At 41.5% G+C, this 18,621-nt stretch overlaps 1 protein-coding gene and 1 long non-coding RNA gene across 2 annotated transcripts in view; one reads left to right on the forward strand and one right to left on the reverse strand.

Moving 5' to 3' along the window:
* Positions 1 to 18,621, reverse strand: part of LOC308066250 — a 600,281-nt gene that overhangs the window by 275,805 nt on the left and 305,855 nt on the right. The window lies entirely within an intron of this gene.
* Positions 1 to 18,621, forward strand: part of TMTC2 (transmembrane O-mannosyltransferase targeting cadherins 2) — a 375,978-nt gene that overhangs the window by 53,525 nt on the left and 303,832 nt on the right. Inside the window, exon 4 of the mRNA XM_080393255.1 lies at positions 1 to 18,621. This exon is cut by the window's left edge and continues 12,035 nt beyond it; it is cut by the window's right edge and continues 9,664 nt beyond it. The gene's annotated coding sequence lies outside the window, so the exon portion shown is untranslated.

The raw sequence follows: 18,621 nt of genomic DNA on the forward strand, positions 1-18,621 counted from the left end.
GAACAAGGCATGACAGAAGCAAAACTACTCTCTAAATCCTCCTTCTGACTTCACAAAGCTAGTGTGGAGGAAGACAGGAGACAGTGAAATAATTCAAACTGGGGAGCAATAGGAGAAAAAGCTCAATGTGAGGGGAAAATTTCAGCACTTCATTGTCACAGAGTAGTGGACTGAACCAGGAATTTATGTTGAGGGAATGTAAAAGTAAAGGAATATTATTAAGGGCATATGTATATGGGAAAAGGGAACATGATAAGGGCATTATTCACCTGGAAGAATAACGCCTTTAATCTTCTGCCATTAGACTCTGACCTGGACATTACAGGAAACACATTACAGGAAAATTATTTCTCTGAGAATATTTCTAGATAAAGAGTTTCAATAGCCTTTTTGCAAGGATGTAAATGTTATATCTGAAATACGGCTTTCAAAGGGAAGTGAAGAAATCTGCTTGTGATTTACATCCATCTTTTGCACTTTATAGATAATTGTATTTATTACTCAATTGCAAGTGACATGCCTGGTAGTTTTGCTATCTTAAACTGTGCTTCATGAATTGGGGGAGTGAGTCATGGTAATGTCACTGTCCCAAAATCATAGACTGGGAAACTTGCTAAAAATCTGTAAAAGTTGCTTTTTTGAGGGTCTGCATCAAATATTAAACATTGGTTGATCATACATTGCAGCAAATAACTTCAGTGAGAAGTTATGATTTAGAGGTGAATACCTTTACTTTTCATGTGGAAATGAAAGCTCTTCCATTTAAATCTGCTTAAACTAATGTGGGCAGTACACAGTATTGTTCCGTGTTACAAGCTCGACAGTCTGACTGTGCTTGTAGAGAATCTCCAAAACAATGTATAAAAGCCTTGAACGGAGAGGTCCAAATCTTGGGCCATGTTGACAACTGTGTGCTGTTCCATTTACAGAAAGCTGCCCCAATAATGCTAATTACTGGTCTTCATTAAGTTATGCAACTGCTCCTGTCTGTACTGCTCTCCTTTGGATCATGTCTGAGTGAGAGGCACCTCATCAATCTCCTGACTTTCATACAGACATTGATAGCCTTTAGGAGACAGAGCTGTTGCTGAGGAAGGGGACCAAGCTGACACAGGCTGAGCTATGGTTTTGAAACAAAGAGGTGGTGTTGCTTCAGGGTACTGATATGTGATAAAAAGCACCTCAGCAATCACACATTTGTAGTGACAGTAGCATCAGAATAAAGAGAGAACATAGAATGGAAATCTCAGGTCACATGCTGATCTAGCCTAACACCTGTAAAGGAATAGCCTCCTGTGAAAAGCCGGTGGTCCACAAAGAGATGCATATAAAATGCTTAAATCAAAATACAGGGTTCAGATAATGGCTGAAATAGGTCCCCAGAGGATCCCCTTTCCTAGAACCAACTCTGAATGTGACAACCCGTAAAAGGGAGGAAAGAAACACAAGAGGATTTTTACAATGCTCGTTGTGAGCTGAGCATCACCAGCAGATGAAACCACTGTAGACCTACTGTTGTTTTAGGAGACTCCAGCACTAAACAATCCTAGCAATGGCACAAATGAATCTTATAAAACACATTTTACTGTTAAAGGCCTTGACACAAAGGTGAAATAATTCCAGCTGTCATGCTGGACCACATGAAAGTGATATGTGATAGCTAACTAAGATATTCATACCAGGTGCAAGTGACAGATGCAACCAGCATGATGACAGATCAAGAGCTCTTGTAAATCTCATCAGGAGGGTCCATTTATTAAGGGCTTCAGCACCTCCAGCTGTTTCATGTCAGCAGATCTGACTGAGTTGCTGTGTTAATAGACCTTATAAAGTTTCTGTGATTATCTTAGTCTTTATTCTAAAGTTTTGGTTGTCAGGCTGATGAGCTATAGGAAAGGTAGTTGAAAAGTTCCTTGACATAGACCTGACTTCCACCCCCCTTTTGGTTTCTGTTTGGCTATATTCAGACATTTCCTGAGGCAAGCCTTTTCCAGCTGAGAAGCAGAACACAGCAATGTGTTTTGAACAATGGCAGGGAAGTATATGTGGAATGGCATTTATGACCGTGTGTCCCTTTCCACATGCAATAGTGATCCTGGAGAGCAAGGAGCCAAACTTAGATAAGTTGCATGAATGATCCTTTTCTGAGCATGTGGAGACTAGTGTGAAGCATTAATTCACATCTTCCCCGGTGAAGCTATTACAGTCTGGAAGCCATGAGCTGTGTTAGTTGCTAAGTGTGACTCCACAGTCACTTTCTCATAGTCTCTAGGGAACCAATTTCCTCTGACCTGGGCCTGACCTAGATATCCACTCCTGCATCATTGCAGTCATCTTAAGAAATGACAAATTAATGATAACTCTAGCAAAGTCCAGTAAAGCAACTGAGCTAGTGTAAAGTGCACAGCTGCGCTGAAAAATTAGTTTCTCAAATGATATTAATGTCATTATTATACCCCTTATCTGATTGTTACATGACACTATTTATATATAATGAAACAAATGTGCTTTGTTCTCAGTGTTCAAGCCTGTCCTGTGTTCTCAATTAAAAGCCTTAGTTATAGGAGTAACCACAAAGTGACAAGGGCTGACACAGAACAATGTACACTGACCTGATGTGGATGGCATAACCTGATACTGTGATTTCACACTGCAGTACCAGTCACGGCTGGGTTATGCCAGCCACAGATCACCAGATTTCCCTAGGCACAGGCCTGGCCTGGTACATATTTAGGACTACAGAAAGCAGCTTTAAGGGCCCAGTGAGAATCCCATGCAAAGAAGCAGGAAATGGGGCCATGGAGGAGGAGGGATAGACCCATTGGTCCCCCCTGAAAATCAGTCCTTCATCTACACTGAAGTAGCTCCACTGACTGTTGAGAAATAGAGGTTAGAAAACTGGGTTGCACCTCTATGAGTGCAAATTAGTGAAGCAACTGATATGCAAAACTGGTCCGTTATTTTAATTTTATTCCAGCCTTCTCTGAGTCTGGTGGTTCTTGACTAAGGATTCGTTCAGAAGCTGGTGATGCTTTGCTTTCAATGCTACTGCAGTATCTGAGCTGTTTAATTTAAAGTTAGCTTGCCTACCTCAACATTACATTGCAGTCTCATCTGTAACGCCAGTGTAGATGTATGTACACATCTCAGGTCTCCAATGTTCATGGTCAGTTATGGTTTGTCAAGAAATTGTTATAAGAGAATTTGCAGTGAAAGAACTGTCTTAAAAATTCCTTCTTTCATTTCTGTTTTTCCTTGCACAAAGGGCAGTCTTGTATTTTCAGTCTGCATAGCCTCAGGCAATTCACACAGTACAGAATAATACTATTCTATTGAGAAAAGAATTACTGTGAGAGGTATTGGAGAGCTCTGCAACCTCAAAGAGCATCAGAAAGTCAGTGCTTCACAGAGAAATTGCAAAAAAACTCTGCGTTATCCAGGTATTGCAAAGCCAAAGTTACACCTCTGCAAGGAAACCTTCTTATTATTCACTGAGTACCTGTCCAGGCTATTCAGGAAGGACAGAGTCCCAGAATCATAATCTGTATCGAAACTGCAGAACTTGAGAATGAATTTAAGCATATCCGGTCCTGTTTAGTGCATGCTTTGTAGCCATATTAGTAGCTCTAGCCCTGCTTCTGCTCCAGCTTAAAGTGGTTTTGCTCTTGGTGGACTTCTGCACTCCTTCCTTTTTCAGTGACTTGACCATCTTTGTCTGGGGGGAAGGGGAGGGCAGGTGTCCACCTGCACTGCTGTTAAGTACTGGTTTTGTCCATCTATTGACTTTGGCCAGTTAAGGGCATGATCATCAGGAAACCAACTGTGTACTCAAAGCCTAACAGGGATTTGTGGATCATGCCTTCAGGCTTACTGCTAGGGAGTATTGGAGCTGCCATCAAAACTGTCTCAAAACCAGTTTGGACAAAAAAACACTATGTGACCACCTGCAGCCATTGCGGACTCTGTGCAGATTAGTGGGGAGCTGTTTCCGCCGGTTTCACTCTAGGAGGGCAAATAACTTTTCTTCTAGATGCAGTTCTCTTCCAGATGACCTGCAGCTCATTGGTTGTTTCTGTACCTGGCAGGCACTTTTGATACAACCCTCTCTTAAGACCTGGCTTTTTTATTTCTTATAACTAGACTGTAGGGCACACCATGAGATTGCAAAGGATTATCCTGCCTCTTTTTCATTTTACTTTTCTTCCTTGTCCCCAGTTCTCAAAGCCCCCTGATTAGCATTTTGAATGGATTCCTTTATATACCTTAGTTTGCACATTACTGGCTTTAGGCTGCATTTCTCACTTGCAGCCTTCTGAAGTCACACCACTAACACCTTATCACGAAATATAATAAACGAATAACATTCTTATTTGATTGACAGCTGTCTTGGTTTGCATTATATAAAGGCTTAATCTGGCAATAAAATACTTCTGATTGATTCATTGCTCCTACCCCGATATCCACCATTAGTTTTTACAGGAATTTCTGCTGTGGGGTCTTCATTGCGGACCTCTTTGGGCAAGGGTACAGGCTGAAGTGTCTTACAGTGATTAGGCCTCAGTATTTTTTGCACAGTCACAGACTCCCCTCCTCTCTTTCTGTGAGCTCCCAAGGTGCATTCACCTTCTGAGCAATCATTTGTATTTATTGGATGCAAAATATCTGCCCAGGGCTCACCTGCAGACAAACCTGGGATGTCCCTGACCCATTATTGTCACTCTTCAGCTGCAGCAAACAGGAATTTTCTTCTATCATCGCATACAACCATTCTGTCAGGGCTACCAGTGTCATCCGGTGTCCCAGCTCTGCAAGAATCCCACTGGAAGAGCCAGTGATATTCTTCTCTTACCAGTCAGGATTGTCAGTATAGGAATAACTGGTAAGTTTTTTAATTTACTGTAGATTTTTTTTTAAGTATGCTTTTAGAACAATCTCTAACCAAAGTGCCATAAGGATCCTTGTCTCCAAAGCTCTAGTTCATCTTTCACCACTCTTGCTAGGGCCATGCTGGAGTAGCTGCAGTGGCAAGGCAGAAGTGATGTGTTGAGGCAGCCGCTTGCACACTTTTGGTCCATAACACAACACCCAGTACCGAGAGCAGTCCTGTTATCCTCTGCCCTCGGCTCTGACAGGACTTGGACCTGCAGATATCCATCCCCAGACTCCAGGACAGACTCTCATACCTGTCCATCTGCTTAGTTCCCTCATGGGCCTATCCTAACTGGCTTCTTCTATGTCTCTTAGTCCATAGGAAGGTTGCTCCCATGGGAGAATGGTGCGCAGTGGCTAGCATCATCTATGAGAAGCTGACAGCCCAGCTAAGGAAAAAGTCCTGTCAAGGAGCCACCTAAAACAGGCAGGAAGAGTCTTTACTGAGTATACCAATGCCCTGAAATGTTAGTTCCCATCATTGCTCCATGCCAAAGCCAGAAGGCTTCTTTTTCTCCACCCTCCATTACAGGGCCCAAGAGCCCAACATCCTGGTTGAACAGACTGTCACTATCCAGATGTTCGCCCACTCCTGGGCAGGGACATAGGAAAATGTTTCGTGTAGCAGGAACTTTAGCGGTTCCTGCACATTCCTGAAAGCTTGTAATGAGGCTGAGAGTCATTAAAACACATCCAGCTCTTGCTCCATGGGAGCCCAAGCAAGGGCATAAAATGCCAGAGCAACTTTACTGTGAATGAGGAAGGTACACCAAGCCTTGCCTGGAAAACCAAGTCCCACAATCATTCTGGCATCACAACAATTAAGAACCCTGGCGAAGCCCTGCTTGGCTGCCCACTCTGGGGAGAGAGAAGTACGATGGAGGCCGTAAGCAGGCAGTAGCATGCCAATGGCTATCTCCTTATGCACAAATATTTCTGTCTTCTCCCCCTTCCATCAATCCCCACCACCACCTTCATCAGACAAGCTACTAAAGTCTACAGATCATTCCCTGTGATCCAAGTCCATGCCCCCTCTTATCAGACCTGATCACTCTCCTTTTCAATATATGCAGAGATCAGCACAATAATTAAATGTTTCTTTCAGATGCTGCTTCCTGGATGAATTTGTTCAGAATATGGATATCAGTTCACAGGTCTTGTCCACAAGAACAATTTCAAGGGTAGTGGATAAGAAGACTCTTCTATAAAGACTAGGAGGTCCAAAGTGTCTACAAATCTAGACTTGTGTTACTTATTTTCTGCTCAGAGTCTGCTCCACATGGGCTCCCCTCTTAGGCTTGCTCTGTGACACAGCACTCTCCAGACTATCAAGCTGCAACAAGGTCTTTTACCATCTCATACCAGCATACTCTTCATGCCAGTCCCTCTGTTGCCTTCTCCTCATCTCTCCTCACACGGGGAACCAATTATTGCAGCACTCTCAAAACTAGCTGGCTGTAACAAGGCATCTTAACATCCCATACCAGGTTAACCTCAATAAGTAGTTAGCACACCTTGACCCGACACAGCTACCAATCCCCCACAAGGTTTCAACAGTTCATCTACTACTGTTCATGTGGTTTCTTCATACTCTTCAAGTCAGTTCCTCTGCTTCATCCTTGTCTATCCTACATCCAGGGTGCACTCTCTCTCCTCCCTCTGCTTCTTCCAGGTCTCTCTTCATCTAGGGCTTCTCTTTCATACCCCTTAGAGCTATTTAACTTCTTAGCAGGAACCAGCCACAGCTGCACATTATCCACATCAGCCAACCCACAGCCCCTGAAGCCAGCCCACAGCTGTATATTATCAATGTTAATTAACCCAGCTTCATTCCTCTGCAATTCTTCTACAGCTATTGACCTGTCTCCATGCCTCAGACAGAGGACCGTGAAGAAAGAACAAAAATATCAGGTTCTGCAGTGAGGACGAGCTCTGAGAACTTTCACCGTGGCACATAGGCCCTCTTCATGATGGAGGTGCAAGGCTGGTGTACTATATGTTTCACCAAGGACAATCAGGTGTTCCTGTCACAGAAGGTTAACAATCAACTAAAACTGTGAAAATATTTGCATCTTTACGTCCACATTTTTCTGTCCTTCCCACACTGCCTGCAACTCCACATGCCGCTGGGGTGCTCTTCAGCTGTCTTCTCGTCTCCCTAGATTCTCACCGTCCTGCACCTACAGATGCTGAGTGAGCAGCCATACATATTGCACTGCTGCAAACATGTCTAAACTGAGAGGGACACAATACAGAAATGGGGTAAGTGTGGAAATATCCATTACCTGAAAATTGCAAGCTGAAGCCCTAAATTTTGAAGGTTCAATTTTAGGAGGTGTGCAGCCCTCATTCCTGAATCTTCATTCCTACCCTGGAGGACACAGTGGACTAGAGTCACTTACCAAGCCTTGCTTTGTTTCCAAAAAAATCCTAATGTTTTAAGCGCACTTTTTTTTCATCACATTACTTTAAAGAGTAAGAGGAAAGGGGCAGTCTTTATGGTCTCAGTATATCTTTCAGCATTTTGCCTAGCCCAAGCAGGAATGTTAGTATTTATGTTCTCTATATTTCCGAGAGTATTCTGTGGCCAGAGGGTCTATGTATTATAGTTATTTTTGGTCCGGCTTTCAGAGATTGCATATTGCAAACAGTTTTTTTTTTGTAAGGAGACAGTATAAAACTTTGCATTTGACAATTTCTGTGTCTCTTGACTCAGTGCACTTTTGGAAAGTCCTCTCCTCTGGTATTCATACTGTATCATCCTCCACCAGAAGACAATTTAAAATAAGATATTCTGAGCCCTGCCAGCTTTCTCTAAACAAAGCCCATGAGCTAAGAATGAGCTCAGCATATGCATGACGTGTATTGGCATAGACATGCCAACAGGAAAGGAGCAGTTATGGTAATCTGGGATATCCTAGGACACTTCGGGGAGAATTGTGGATCTCTCCCTGTCTTCCAGCTGGCTCTCCTTCAGGGATCTTTCTTCCTTCTCCATTCATTTTGGCAATGCACTTTCACCCTCAGACTATCAGCATTCACAGACCCCATATAAAACACTTGAAACAAAATACTTGAACTTCAAGGTTTCCTGTTCCTGCTGCCACACAGAAATGGGGTGAGGAAGCAAAAGCAGAAACTGATTCTCCATGAGGTGGTGGCTTGAGCTACATCTGCCTCTGGAACAGCCAATGCATTGCCCTCTAGTAAAAATACAATAGTGGTTCTGATGCAGTAGGGAGCTGCCTTTTTTGTTTGTATCAAAAGCTAGCCCTGGACTTGATAAGGACAAATGTGACATTTCCACGTCTTTAGAATGGATAAAATCAGTATTTATTGAAGATATGAGTTGGTTTATGTGAATAAAATCTATGTAAGAATACACACCCTGGAAAAAATTACTAATCAGACACTGTTTTAAAAGGTACCTGAATGAATAACAGAGGAACCTGAAATTCTTATTTGGAAGTGTCCATATAATGTAATTTAAATGCCATTTAAATATCTTTGAATGCTGTACAATATTTTAGAAGTGTTCAGGTTCCTGATTCCCTTTAATGTCACAGACTATGAGGCACACAAAGTGCGTAAGTTCTCAAATTTGTATTAGCTCTGAAAACGGAGCTTCAGCTTGTGGTTTTGTTGTTGTGTACTTTTATTCACAGGCTGCCTGTCTTTACCAAAAATTTGTCTGCCAGTTGTTAGCTTTTTTAATCTTTAAGTATTTTGAACAGTTTGTTTGTCTGCAGTGTAACTAATCTCACAAACGGATTGCAGAATTTGTTTACATTTATAATCTTTTCTCACATAGCTGAAACATCTTCTGACAGGAGAAGAAAGTTACTGCTGAAAAACTCCTTTTCTTTATATAAAATGTACTTCAGTTTTGTTAGAAGGAGGCCTTATGCCCTGGCTAGGCTGGCATGAATGTGTGTATGGCTGCCCACAGAGTACACAAGGTATTGATTTTGGTAATTTTCTTAATCTCTCCCAGTCTCTGCTCCTTTTGTACCCACAAACTTTAATAAGCTGAAAGAGAGATCCTGTGAAGGCTGGAACTTTCAAACCAAAAATGCAGTGCTTAAAGTGAAACAGAATGATCTCATCCATCCCTAATTTTTAGTGCCTTTTCTATGCCTACTAGACAGCTTTACTTTTATAAAACTTGAGTCCTTGTCAGCCTTGAAAATACTACTTATTGACTTTAAGTCACTTGTATTTACTTTAAGAAATTGCCTCTTGTGTATGTCCATACACAATAACTTTCCAAACAAAATGTCAAGTATTTTTTATGTTCATCAGGAGATCTAATTTCAATGTCAAGCTATTGTCCAGCTATGCAGGAAGAGTTTTTCAATGTACTACGTACAGTTTTGCACTCCTATACATCTGACATTAGAATAACGCACGCTGGCCTTGATCCAACAAAAAGTGGCTTTTGTGACTGTTGATTCTGGACATTTCAAGGGCCCCCCAGGCTCTAGTCAAAAAATCTACTTTTGATTCTGGTGGGAGAAAAGCACTTCCTTCTGTGGCAGCAGACTGCCAAATTATGCATCCCATGCTGGCTCTTTCCTGACTGGCACTGCATAATAAGGGTGGTAAAGATTTTAGTCTTTACCTCTAAAGCCAATTTGGCATGAAAGATTGATAAGCAGATGACTTAAAACCAGATGTGGTATTTCATAGGAGAACATATGCAGGAAGAGCTTCTGAGTATTTTCCCCTCTTGCACAGTAAATGAACCAACTAGCCAAATGTATTGTTAGGTATCTGTTAAAGGGCTTTTGTTTTCCCATAAATAACCCCTGCAAGTTTTGAAAATGAAATCAGCCATCACAAGCAGGCTTTTGGAAATGTCACCAGAGTTGAATGCAGTCAGCATGCTCAAGAAATCATTTGTCATGATTCAATCAATGGGTCAGAGCAGAAATCTAAAGAAAGACTGCAGCAGAATAAAACAGCTTCAGGTTCTGTGCACAATCAATTCAAAACATCAGTCCAGAAACAATTACATACTTCTAGGCCCTGCATATTAAAGCAAAAAATAATTACTGAAGTGGGAAGAATATTGAATTTATCAAAATAAGCAGAGTATAGCTGCAGCCAGAGACGTAGGCAGCAACAGGAAATTGCTGGACTGCCTCCGTAGATACCTTCCAGTGTTGTAGATCCAAAGCTGGAATAGGTCCCTGATTCATTGAAGTACTTAAGCATGTGTTTCGTTCCCAGTGAGTTCAAAGAGACTTAATCTTGTTCTTAAAGTAAGCATCTGCTTAAATATTTAGCTGAATGAGGGCCTACTGCCTTGATCCCATTTTTATTGGATACATCCACTGACTTCCATGACTGCAGAATTAGACCCTTAAACTGGACTTGCAGAACCGTGGACCTGGGCCTTAGTAGTTCATCTATTTCGCTCTAAGCATCCTTCCTGAGTAGAGGATGTCCTGTCCATCAGCAATATATACCTATTGAGCTTTGGGCTAGTTAATGGATCAAGGAATATCCTTACTAGACATCTCATCTGATTAGGATGATAAAGCCTGACTCAGCAGACTACTTGAGCATGACTCCACAAGTTGGATAATAAAATGAGGTTGGTGTTGGTCTGGGAATGCTCTGAATATGTAACATGGTTCCCAGTTACTCCCAATCCGTTTTCTCAGATGCCACATACAGCTACCAGAACATGATTAGGTGGAACAAGATCATAAGGCTCATGGGGTCACAGAGCAAAAGAAGCTCTGGCATTTTGCAAAGATTCAGACCAAAGGCCATGCTGCAGGCGTGAGCGAGGTGGAAGCAGTTGTGAAAGTGTCACGCACGGCACGCAAGATTTGACAGGTCTATGAGTAGCCCCATTAAAGTCAATGAGAACGAAACACACACTTTGCTCTGCAGAGATGGGATTACTCATGCGCCTAAAATTAAACATGTGGTTAAGTGCTTTGCTGAATCAGGGCCAGAGAGATGGAAAATGAGTACTGCCAGTACTGATTCTCCCCATCCTCTTTTCCACACAGCTGCCTGCTGACGCCTGCTGACTTTTTTGTAAATAAGTACTGTAGCTATAGTACTTTATTAATTGCTAAAAGAAACTGGGCCATATCCAAAATCCTGGCCTTACTGAGGTCCTGCTCAGACAAGACTTCTCTTCTGTTAACAGCAACTTCAGATTTGACTCCATGATCATAAAAATGGGATTCTGTACTGTAAGAATACAGTTGTTCCTAATACAGTGGATGGAGATGAGGTTTCCTATAGCAGAACCAAATTGGTGGGCAAGTGTAACTGGCAGACAAGTCCAAAGGAAAGATAAATTTTCTGTTGGGAAATATACAGTATAGAGCTTCTTCCAGGCTTTTCTTGTGTGTGTACTTAATCAGTTGTCAAATCTTTTAGCAGGAATTGGCTTTTGTTTTATCATAAATAACTCTTACAGTAACTGACAAAATGACATACGTTTATGCATGGCAGACCTATTATTAACACATTTGTTCACTTAACAAGTCTAGTAGTAATTATTAATTTAATTCATCATCACACTAAATAGTTTCTTTGATTTTAAAACCTAAAGTGCAAGCTAGAGTGTGGAATCTCTATTTGAATCAGGGATAATGTACTATGTGTGTGTTCAACATAAAAGACTGTTCATATGACAAGCATCTGGAATTTATGTTACATAAATTCAGTAAAATCACCGTATTCTTACATTTCCTCACCATTTTCAGAATGTTATTGCTAGAGTTTCATTCAACTTTTTATAGAATACGCTGTAATTCCTCTGCCCATGTAATCATCCCATGAGAAAACAATTGAGATAAAGTTTATCATACAAGAATATAAGGGATACTACAGATATTATAACTTCATAAACTACGTATTTTATTTTCATGTAAATTATAAAGCTATAGATTTACTGATAAACACTGATGATAGGGCTTTGATATGCATTTTATTACCTTTGGAAATGTGGGAATTTGATCTTTCTAATTGAAATAGGCAGTGTAAAATAGACAAGATCTGGACTTTTAGAGGGTGCCGTCTTCCCCTCTCACAGTGCAGCTAAGTTTGAAAGATTTTAATACGGCATAGCATGTGGTTTGTTCTGTTAAGTTAAATCAATATTAGAGTTAAGACTGAGAAATTCTGAGAATTTTTGCACAAGTCATTTAATTGATCTGCTTCTCCACTTGTCAGTCTATAAAACAGTGTATTACTAATAACTGCCTTTGAACCAATGCAGTAAAATCTTGACGATATTAGCTGAAAAATGATATGTAAGTGCAAATTATTATATCTGATATTTTAGATATAGTATATAGTAGAAAATACAATAATAATTATAATAATGATACCACTACTATTACTGCTACTACTACATTGCCCAAGTCTTTGGAAACATGGTATCTTTCATTACTGCCAGCAGATCTGGGTGTGCAGGAGGAAATACTCTAGCTACTTGCTTTTTAATAGAGACAGTGAGTTGCCAGGCTGTACACTTCACAGTACAGTTTTGCTAGATATGGACTAACCTCAGGAAATGCAGAGCTAGCCATGTTTCAGAGGTCCATAAAGCCTCTACAACCACACTTCAATATTCAACTCCTTGTTTCTTGTTTCTTGCCTTGATAATCCTTGTGGAGAAAGCAACCCTGGACAGTTGGTCCAGGTTGGTTTTTTTGTCAGTCCTCACATATTAAATGCATACATACTAAGTCTGTGGTGTTTTAGATGTAAGTGAGATGTGTGCAAGCCATACACATCAGAAAAGATGTCTCCTAAAAAAGGGAGAGCCCAGCTCTCACAGTATCCACATCTCGTAAGAACCACTTTCAGTTAGTTGTTGTGCCCATGCTTATGCTTACCCAGAAGAAATCTGAACATGGAGAAAACAGATCTGGGTTAAACTTCTCCTCTCTAGCTGACAGCCGAACAACTCAGTGGCTAGAACTCAAAAGGGCTGCTGTCTATCAGACCTCACTCTGGAAGAGCAGACCTGGTAGCTGGTGTTTGCTTTTCTTGGCTGTCAATTTAAGAAAACACACTTTTTTTTTTTTTTTTCTGCATTATTAGTATGAGGAAATAAAAAGTGTTCAGGGAATTCAATCCAGGAGAGATGGCAGAAGCTTTTTTGTGAGTGCATGTGACTAAATTAATATTAAAGCAACTATAACTTTTACATGACCAGCCCACTCTGGAAGATAGTGATATTTGGATGAATCAGCTAAAGGGCCTGGAAGGAGATAAAAGGGAACAATGCTGCACTGTGCCGAGCAGCGAGGGATGCCCAGGTATATCCCATTGGAACTACTGACCTGTGACAGTTTACATCTGGCTCTGAAGTAAGTAATTTTTCTCTGCCTACATCACCATCATCTTCTCCCCCTAACTGTTTTACAGTGCTGGTGTGATGATTACCTGAGAAAAGTTCTCGCAGTCTTGTGCAAGGATGACCCAGACTGGGTAGGACAGGACCAGCATGCAGTGGGAGGTGAGGTGTCACAGTAGGTGAAAATCTACTGTAGAGGGGCCAGGACCAAGAAGCTTGCACGATTTAGCCATTCCACCAGCAAAGACTGGAAGCTGGAATACCTCTGTCTATCAGTTCTTAGAGTGTTTCAAGAAGGTAAGGTCCCTCTGTCTAGCGTAGCTGAAGAAGACATTTAGCCTGCAAGTCAGACAGGACATGTAAATTAAGAAGGACCGAATTTCACTGGACTGTCTGAGACTATGGGTATTCTCTGAACTATGCTGGAAACAAACCATGAGTCATGTGGTTCTCCTTAGGAAAACTGCCCATGGAACAGGGAAATTAATTCTGGCCTGAAAAATGAAGTTCTGACAGTGTGGATTGCTATCTCACAGTGACAGTTTAGTCTGTGCCTGTGGCACCCCCAGCCCACCCAGTAGCAGGTGCTGAGCTGCAGAGTTACAAAGATGGATTCAAGTAATAGAAATAAAGATAGTTTCATGGCTGGTCATTTTATGTTCCTTGTGAAGGGAGAGCAGTACAAGAGCAGGAAGCATGAGGTAAGAACCATGAACAAAGCCTGGGGGGATGATTTATTATGGTTTAGGATCATATGAGAAGCCTTGAAAGAGCGTCAACAAAATCTGGGTGTGGTGAAAGTTCATCCAAGCAGAAGGTCTTAAAACAGGCAAGAAACAATAGCAAGAGTTCATGTGGTCTAGACCAATGGCCAAATATAGGAAACCGCAATGTTTGCTTGCTCGAGCAGAAGCTGGCAGAGAGGAAGAAGTGCCTGAGAGTGGGAACTGGCTGTGACAGCCAACCTTATCCAGGAGGTACTCAGACACTTCCTCACATAGCACCAAGAATTGTGTGGGCGGCCCTGGCTCTGTGTGCTCAAGGATGGATCAGGAAAGGTGCCAGCAGTGAAAGCAGCATCCCTGGAGGAGTGTATGAGAGGGGAAAAGCAGAGTGGCAGAAGGGAAAGTCGGAACTAGACACAAATATCCATACCCAGCTCCCATCACACAAAATGGTCTGTAAGATCAATTGGGGACTGAAAACAGCTTGTCCTGCAAATAACCTTATGAAGGAGAACAGCTGGCTAAGGGATCTCTGTCAGTTAAGGAAAACAGTAGTCCTTGGGATTATGACAAAAAGTGTGGAGTCTGTAGATGTTCACCCCTGGAGCACCTTCACCCAATGATGAAGAGGAAAATCCGGGGGTCACACTGGCTGTGAGCCAGAGTGGTCCAGCTGCACATGACTTCAGGTGAGCCTGAGGACCCAATGCCTGAGGAAAGAGTGACCCTTCCCAAGATGTCCACAGACTGGAGCCATCTAACAGCTGCTCAGGGCTGAATGGAAGGAATCATTAGGTGGACCAGCACAAGACAAACTTATAGCACATATGAGTGTTGTGTGCTTTTTTGGTAAAAACTGACATATTGCAAAGTTGAGGAACACGTTACCTTGTTGTACAGTCTTAGAGAATCCTGCTGTTCCTGGTATATGCGGTACATGCAGCTAATCTAATGGTATAACTTCTAGTCATCTTCTCTGAGTGTAGGGTGGGATCTTTTAGAACATCCCTACAGAGAAGCATTGCTTTTTTTGGTTGCCACTATCAATTTAGGCTTGCCTGAAACCATGCACAGCAGAAGCATTTGGTATTTTGCCAAACCAAAAAGGAAGGGGTGTTATACCCAAACTGCTTGGAAGAATTTACCTCTCTCTGTGGTTCATGCATACCTCGACAATGTACCCAGAGTGCCATGGAGGCAAAAGCAAAATCTGTATGTGAGTCATAGAGGAGACTGACACTGAAAAGTGGTGGAAGCTGGCTGGATTTGGCTGAAAAAAACAAGGTGGGAATGGAGACAGGCACTTGTATCCAGTCCTGTGCCAGCCCGCAGTGAAAAGGAAGGAGTGACCACCAAGGGGCAGCATTTTCCTAATAGTTTTGCCATGTTGTTTCTAAGAACTGCTGCCCTACCATTCCTACATCACCACTCAGATATCTGAAAGTAAAGTGGCAGTTGTGAAAATGGCCCTGAGGGTATGTAGATGCCAGTCAACATGGGAGTGCTCAGTAGTGGTCTCTTCTCTCGGGGTAGGACACAATGAAGAAGTCACAGTCTGGAGAAGATTAAGTGCCGCAACCAACACTGTGAAGTTCGAGCAATGGAGAGTACCACTGATCAAAATTTTATACTTAAATGTGATGAAGTGTAAAAGTGTGATTAATGAGGCAATTAAATTCCCTTGGTTCAGGTCTCTGCGTTTTCAGGGTTTTTTTTCAGTACCATAACGTTTAGCTAGTTTAAAGGTACTCCTTAATTTCATTTTGAGCTTTTATCCCAATTTTACAGAGGTACGGTGAAAAATTGTCATATTGTCAGCCAAAAATATTAGATTCTGATCCTTTAATCACCCATATTGAGCATTAAGGCCCTGATTCAGCAATGCATTGAAGTGTGTGCTGAATTTTAATTATGTGTGAAGACCATTGTTATTCAGAAAAGTGTTTAGGCGTGTGCATATATGTTTTGCTGAACTGAAGCTTGAGAGCAATAAGAAGGCATCTGGCACTTACCTAACAGCAATCAAGGGTGAGTCATAGTAGTGAAACTGAAGCTGTGACCACAGAGAGTTATTACATAGAGCAGTCTCCCGACCCTGCACTTTAATAATGAGGGAAGGGAAAGATCTACTTATCCCAGTCTTCAGACTCCTGAAGTGTCTTTTTCAGGTTGAAACCACATTATTTTACCAAGGTCCTTTCATTTCTTGTCAATCGAGGATGATGAATATGGGAAATTTTTTTTTTTTCATTGCACTTTCCACTGGACAAATAATTCCCAGCATGAGATGGTGACTGTTGAAAAAACTCCTGCTGTAAAACCAATTGAAAGGCTCCCGTCGATTTCTAAGGAAAGCTGCTTCAGGCCCTGGGTGAGTCACTGCATGGGCAGCTCCGATCTCAGCACTTCTTGTCTTGCCTCTGTAATGTGGCAGCAGATCAAGGTCTCCCAGCCAGTGACTAACAAATGCTAAGACTGGAGAATCACTTCCCGACCCTAAAGTCTGCTGACAGCAGGCTGCCGCCTCTTTCTAGCTGTTTCTTTCTTTCTAGATGTTGCAGTCATCAGTACAAGCTACCCCAGGTGCTCCCAGGATGGCAGAACTGTCTCTAACATGACCTGGCACAGCCTCTGGCAAGCACTGTACCTGGATGCAAGGCACCACTTCTCTGCTTGCCTTAGCCATGATGCTAAGGGAAGGATTTAACCCCCTGTCAACTCAGAGTAATAAATGAGATAACTCCACAACTGATTATCAGCTGTTTTACCTGCAATGCCCAGGACTGTTTAACTCTTACTATGACTGATTAAAAAACATAATGGAAAATTGATTTTTTTCTGCTTTATAGGGGGAAAATCAATGCAGATTAAGAACAGGATAAACAGCAAAAGGGAAGAAATACAACTGCAAATTCCACTGAAACCAAACCCAAAACCAAGAGCATATATTCTAAAGTGCAGGAACACAGACTTTATAAAGCCTCCTAAGTCTTTGCACAGGTAAAATAACCTCAAACAAACTTGAAAGCCAATTGAAAATAGATGGGGTGTCTCTAAGTGAAAAGAGACAGTTATCCTCTGCACCTGCTAACAAACACAGACCCTTTTTGTTATGAAATGTCTCTAACTTAAAATACTGCCTGAACGTAAACTCCTTCATCAATTCATCACAAATTCTTCAAAGGCGTTTTGGAAGTCTCTCTAAACCATTGGCTTTATTGTGGCTTTATTTAGGATTTGAGGAGAGAGAATGCTGCAATCAGAAAGAAAGAAAGACAGACAGACAGGAAATTATTACCTTTCAATCCCTGTGATTTAGAAAGAATAACAGGCTTCTTTCTTGATCTGTTGTATTATATACTTACAGAATAAGATTTGACAATGCGTCATTGAACTGCAACTCTCTACTGAAGTGATATCGTCCTCCATTGTATACCAGGGACTTCTGGACCCGAGACTTTTGTGCCCTTCCTAGAATGCAATCCTCCCACTGCTTTTGGATTAATCACTGTATTCTCCCCTCTGCACCTTTCCAGCAGAAGTGATTAATGCAAAGGGTAGGCAGCCATGCTCTCACCTCTGTGTAGTCACTTCTCTTCATTTAGAATAAAGGTTAGTTTTGACAGCAATACCAATGGATTTTTATATTATTATTTTTCTGTGTTATTTTTAAGTTCCTCAAACTCTTTCTAACAAACCTAGCTAAGTTTTCCTCCTTTCTAAAGTTGTGCAGCCACACATATTTCTCATGTAAAGGAGAAAAAGGTTGTTGTTGCAGTGCAGTGCTATGGGCATTTAAGGTCTTCTAGAAGTACAGCAGCAAGTAACTCCTTTTTTTGGTGGTGGTGAGTGCATATCTAGGGATGAATAGCTGATCCTGCTGCTCAGCTTTGCAGGCCTTCTCAAACACTCCACCACTTCACCTCATAAGGAAAATAGGATGGGAGGAAAATGCTAGACACTAGATGTGGCAAAGATCTTCCTGGCTCCATTTTGACAACAGGATTAAGAAAACATAATTTCTAATAGTTACACAGCAAATTAGGGATGTTTGACATCTGTTTCTGTAATTCTGAGCTCCCTAAATGCTCTCAAAACCATCCAGAAGCACTAGGTTCTGTGATAGGAACACCAGAAGTACCCCAAGAGGAATATAATTGGGAAACTGGGTACTGGGAATAATGGGTAGTGGCCCCATCCACAGTTGCCTGCAGCTGAAGGTCCTTGATCGCAGTGTCTCAGGAAGCCCACTCCAGCCCTGTGCTCCCTTTTTTTTCCATCACTTCCTCTGCTCTGTGTGTATTTTTGTCTATCCATTGCCAAACTTTGAACATCAGAAAACTTAAAAACTCCAACTAAACCATTTGGCTTAAAAAGTTGCAATAAAAGTGATCACTGGAGAATATGAATCAGATAAATATGTCCCTGTGACAAGAGTTTATTTTTTCGAGTGAAAAATAATTTATTATTTATATGTTTTGCCACTGAAGGTTTGCTTTTAGAATGGACATTATAGAGACTATCAGAAATTTTCTCTGAATCTGAGTTCGAATATATGCAAAAATGAGACATTTATCTTTTTTTTTTTTTTTTTGTGTGTGTGTGTGTAAAAAGCATTATAGCAGTTTCCCC

The sequence above is a fragment of the Falco punctatus genome (assembly GCF_963210335.1).
Source record: "Falco punctatus genome assembly, chromosome: 6".
NCBI lineage: Eukaryota > Metazoa > Chordata > Aves > Falconiformes > Falconidae > Falco > Falco punctatus.